The sequence below is a fragment of the Lissotriton helveticus genome, chromosome 5_1 (assembly GCF_964261635.1).
Source record: "Lissotriton helveticus chromosome 5_1, aLisHel1.1, whole genome shotgun sequence".
Classification (NCBI taxonomy): Eukaryota; Metazoa; Chordata; class Amphibia; order Caudata; family Salamandridae; genus Lissotriton; species Lissotriton helveticus.
The window spans coordinates 422,585,827-422,591,826 of NC_136065.1; positions in this window are offsets into that span (position 1 = coordinate 422,585,827).

The following is a 6,000-nucleotide window of genomic DNA, read 5'->3' on the forward strand; positions in this document are numbered from 1 at the left end:
AAATAACGAGTATATATATATATATATACCAAAAATCACAGGAGACCCAATTTTGAAAAGAACCTCCGGAGTTTAAATGCGCACACGTACATGGCATCATGTTGACAGTTCTCTATTCGGCTCCACACACTCTGTAGGGACTTAGCCAGACGCGTTTCTGGAACTGCTTGTTCCCTTCCTCAGTGGCGTTGTGTGGTGTTGAAGCGCTGCAATGTTTCCATAGTTCGATTTGTACCACCTGCAGACCAGGGCGTGGCCCGCAGAACGGCATTCTGGATATGATAGTCCGCTCTTTAATCCCCAGTGGGAGCGCTAGACACCTTCAATAAACACTTTTGTGTCATTATTTGTGACCTTGTGTTTGCGCTCAACAAGTATATTTTAAGGATACAACCCACTTTTTAACACTGATTGATGGTGTAGTTTGGGAGGAAGATTTTCTGTTAGTTACACTGGATTGAACATGTCTTTACACCAGTATACTGCATGACTTGGGGATCCAGGCCATAAAACATTTTTTGAGAGCAAGGCAGATCTCGTTGTTATTACATACTGAAATGGTGTAAGATATGACTAGATACTGTCTGAGCAATAACTGCTTCTTATTCAACCAGAACACATATAAACAAATACAAGGGAACAAAAAAACATATAAACAAGAACAAGGGACGGCAATGGGCACCTGCTTCGCCCCCAGCTATGCAAATGTATTCATGGGCTGGTGGGAGGAGCAGGTGTCCCAAAGCTGGGAACTACATGGAGACAACATTGTTACATGGGCGAGTTTTATAGACGACATGATATGGATAGGTGACGAAGTGTCGGCTAATCTGTTCATAGAATCCCTTAATGTTAATGATAAGAACTTGAAATTTACCTCTCAAATAAGCAAGTCTAATATTGTGTTTTTGGATGTAGAAATACAAGTACAAAACAGTACATTAGTTACCAAGCTGCATAGAACTAAAACAGCTGGGAACAGCCTTCTTAATGCTCAGAGTGCTCACCATTCAAGCTTGATCCACAGTATTTCGTAAGTCTAAACAGAACTGCAGTACACCGCAAGAATATGAGGAAGAAAAACTAGTAATGAGTGATAGATTCAAACAACGGGGCTACATCCAAAAAACTATCAAACAGGCTATAGTGAAAGCAGATGCGTTAGCACGGGCAGATCTATTAAGACCTAAACCAGTTACAGGGGAACAAACTGATTATATAAGATTTATATCCACTTTTTCAAATAGCGCTTTTAACATCAGAAAATTGTTTAATTAAAACTGACACATTTTAAGAAGCGATCCTACTTTGAACAGATATCTAAATGAGTCACCACAGATAACTTTTCGTAGGAGTAGATCGCTAAAAGAAGATCTTTGAAGTAATGCAATTTCTGCTTCTGATACGGGTGGTTCCAGGTGCTACACAGGTTTCAAAACATGCAAGCACTGCAAAGCGTGTGCTAACAGTACTGATTGTAAAATATTGAGATTACTGAATACAAAAAGATAGTTTGTTATTAAGGGTAATTTTACTTGTGAAACTGATTATTGTACTTATTGTCTAGTTTGCCCATGTGGGAAATTTTATATAGGCAGTAAGGTCAATCGAGCCAAGAAAAGAGTTCTTGAACATCTACGTGCAATTCGACATCATGATGTTCAATACCCAGTAGCTCGTCACTTTTTTAAAATACATAACCAGAATGAAAAACTATTATCTAATGTGATTTTATATGCAATCTCACAGCATGAGAGAGGAGGCGACAGAGAATGCCAGTTAAGGCATATGGAGTCAAGGTTTATAATTGATTTCGATTCCCTGACACCTGAAGTATTGAACTCCAGTGAGGAGATGGCTGTACACATGTAAAATTTGAACTTTATAGTCTTGTGAGTATCAATATTGGAGGTTCCTGATGTAATTAATGTTTATGAAGAGTTTTTAATTATAAATGATTTAATTATGGCATTTTGGTCTTAGTAATGATAGGAGATTTGTTCTTTTTGTCCCCTATTTTTTAATGTGTTCATGAATAGGAAAGGGGCACTCCAGATAATCAACAAGAGGATTGCTGAAAATGTTTAGTGTGGTTCGAATTTCCAGTAATGGAACCAGATGGATTGTACTTATTGATTTACTAAGAAGCAGAGGCATAATGGCCCACTGGAGCAGGACTTTTCTTAGTATGTGATGTTCTATGTTGTCATGACGAAGCAGGAAATGTGGTGTTTGTATACAATATACAAAATGGTCATTTCTGGCGCTCCCTCATACCAACGAGGAAGGCGACTGTTGAAACGCATCTGGTGCGTTGAGAGTCTAAAATAAAACCAAGGACTCTCCCCCGTGAGTGCTGAGTCTTTTCTGGATTTAAGAGGAGTCGAGGAGCGTTAATATTGGCTGCAGCAACCCCCGCCGCAACAGCACCCGTTCGAGAGTGCGTGAGTTTGGTGCAGGTGAAGCGACGATATATAAATCTATATATATTTATATTAAATCAAATTGTGTTGGCTCTCCCCACTTCCCGGTCGGCGAAGAGAGAGTCACTGACTCCTGTAAGTGTTATGGTAAACAAGGTCTTTATTTTGCAAAGCTTATGACGCGTTTCGGGCAGCCAAGTGCCCTTGTTCACATACAGAAATGCAGTCCATTCATTGTTTTTATACTTTTGTTTTTTGCTTTTCTCATAGTGTCATGTGATCAAATAGACATAAATAGCATTCTTCAGGGTATTACTTCACCGAGTCTGTTTTCATTCATCGTGCCTTGTTGAATGAATTTATACGCTTTGCTAATTAGTTCTTATTGTTATTTGTAGCATGTCTTTAGTTGTTTTGTTTTTACAAAAAGTGCAAGTGCTTCATCATATCTGCATGAATGCGAAAAATACATTTGATCTACAATGTCATAAAATATTTTGAAATGTTTCAATTTCATATATGGAAAAAGTTAAAATGCTTTGATATTACGACATAAATGCGGAAATGTCAAGGAGTACATTATAGTTTGCCATTGTAAAGCAGCATTATCATGTTACAAATCAATACATTAATACATATATATTAAAATACTATATTATTCTGTACATGATAAAAAACTTATATATATACACAACAGGCCTGAACAGTGTTCCATTATATTTACACTTAAAAACATTTTGGGGGGATTTTGATATAGCCTCATAGATTTGTGCAAAGCTCGCATTTTGTGAACACTTTAGGGCACAATTTAATTTATGCTTATAGTGCTTAAAAAAGTGGTATAAAAAAATGTCATGTTGTGATACGTCGTCTGCCCTATCCAAACAATAAAGTGCTGGTGCTAGTGAAATGAAAATGTTTTTATTAATGAAAATGTTTTTATTATGCGCAAACTTTGCCCAATGGGCGTCAAGGCGCCTAACATCAAAATAACAGCTTATCACCCCGTGGAGCGTTCAATCATAGGTAGGCCCTCATAAAGAACCAGGTGCGGATGTTGCAACAGAGGAATGAGCCAGAGACACCATAATTTCGGTGTCATCAGCGTAGGATACTACCTCCATCCCCTGCGATCTTACTAGTCTAGCAAGGGGGGCCACATAGATGTTAAACAGGGTCGGGCTCAAGGCCGACCCTTGTGGCACCCCACATTGCAAAGACTTAGCAGGGGAGAGGTAGTTCCCAAGCATCACGCTCTGCTCTCTTTCTAAAAGAAAAGAGTTCAAAAGACTCAGGGCCGATCCCTCAACCCCTGCCTCCCTAAGCCGAGATGTTAAAATGGCGGGAGACAGGGTATCGAATGCGGCCGAGAGATCAAGTAGATCCAAGACAGTAGTTTGGCCGGAGTCCACTTTACGCCGGATGTTATCGGCCACAAGGGTGAGAGCGGACTCTGTGCTGTGATGTTTTCGGAAGCCATGTTGTGTATTGTCTAAGTATCCAGACTGATCGAGAAAGGAGGACAAGTGAAGGTTGAGGTGTGCCTCCAAGATTTTTGCAGGAGCAGGGAGAAGGGAAATAGGCCTAAAGTTTTTTAAAAGGCCAGGGTCGAGGGACGATTTTTTAAGGAGAGGCTTCACAATAGCCTTCTTCCATACCGTTCGAAAAGAGCCCTGGGTAAAAGATTTATTCATGGCCATGAGCATGGGAGGAAGAAGACTACTTCTACACTCTTTAAGTTTTTTAAGAGGTAGAGGATCCATGGGGGAAGAGGATTTAGTCCTGTCCAGTAAAAGATTCAATCCCTCCAACGACAAAGGGGGAAATTCCGTTAGGAATGGATTAGGAGAATCTTTACAGAAGGAATCAAGATTGGATATCACAGGAAGAATGTTCTGATCCAATGAATGGCGCTCGACTTCCAGAGAAGCATGGATGTCAAAGATCTTCTTATGGAAGAAGTCAGAGATCTTATTGCATAGTTCCTGTGAACTAACTACAGGATCAGGGAGTTGAAGGGAGCATAGTGAATCGGCGATTTTAAACAGCTCCCTGGAGGATGTAAGAGAGCTGGTAAGATTGGAGAAGTATTCCTGCTTCTCCATTACCACTCTCTGTTTATACTCCCGTAATGCAGACTTGTGAGCCTCTCGATCCCTGGAGTCCCATGATTTCCTCCACCTTCTCTCAGTGCTCCTACATCCCTGCCTCAAGAGTCTCAGCTGGTTAGAGAACCACGGTGCAGTAGGCTTCAGCCGGGCTACATATCGCAGAGAAGCGGGGGCAAGTTTATCAACAGCACTGGCGATGGAGTCCATCAGATCTAAAGCTGCCTCATCTGCATCCTTACGGGCAAGAGAATCAGTAGAGGAAACAAGAGAGGCAAGAGCCTCATCAGTAATGTTCCTTAAGTTTCTCCTAAGAGTGCGTGAGGAAATAGTCTGGTTAACAGAACAAGGGGCAGGAAGAACAAATTCCAGCGGAACTGCGAAGTGGTCCGTCCAAACCAATGGCAGGGGGGGTCCAGTCGAAAGTCTAGGGTCGTTAGAGAATACCCAATCAAGTATATGACCAGCCGTATGAGTAGGACTGCTCACAAGTTGATGAAAGTCACAAGCTCCAAGTGACTCAACCAAAGATATAGTATCATTTGAATTGGTGTCATCAAGATGAAAATTCAAATCGCCCAAGATGGTAAGACAAGGCTTACCAAAATAGGGTTCAAGTATTCTCAATAGATCCGAAGAGAAACCAGATCTAGGACCCGAATGCCTATATATCAAGATCCCTGTAAAAGAGGCCGATGGGGCACACGTGATACAAAAATAAAACGCTTCGAAACGATCTTGAGGCATGGATAGTAGTTTAATGTTGCATGGAAAAGAGGATCTAGAAAGAATAGCAATTCCTCCGCCTCTGCGGAGCAGTCTATCCTGCCTATGCAAGGAATAGTCGTCAGGAATGGCCATCAGCAGATCGTGACCAGAAGTATCAGAGGCCCAGGTCTCAGTAATAAACACCCAGTCCGGTTGTCGCGCATCAACAAAGTCGTGAAATGCCACACAAGTGATTATATATATATATATATATATATATATATATATATATATATATATATATATATATATATATATATATATATATAGTCTGGGTATAGATGTTATGGAGAGCTATGTCAGTTCTGTCTTATGAACGTATGATTTAAAACTACAAAAAGTTGTGTAAGTCCTCCGTGTTGTTGAGCCCTCTGGGGTATGTACTGTCTAGCTCTAAGATCATGCGAGACTTTAATTGGCACAATGATCGTTCCCTTTTGCCCCATCTATGGGGGTTAGGGACAGCCACTATTACAAAGTACTTCAGGCACCTCAAATCATTACCATGTTCCAGCCTGAAATGCCTGGTGACTGGGTACGCAGTGTCATTGTTAACGATTGCTCGCAAATGTTGTAGTATTCTGAAATGCACTTGTAGCTTTGTACTTCCCACATAACATACATTATAAAAACATTGTTATATAAAATGAAGCAATATAAAATAAGTTTATTAAAATGGATAATGAATATATATACATTTC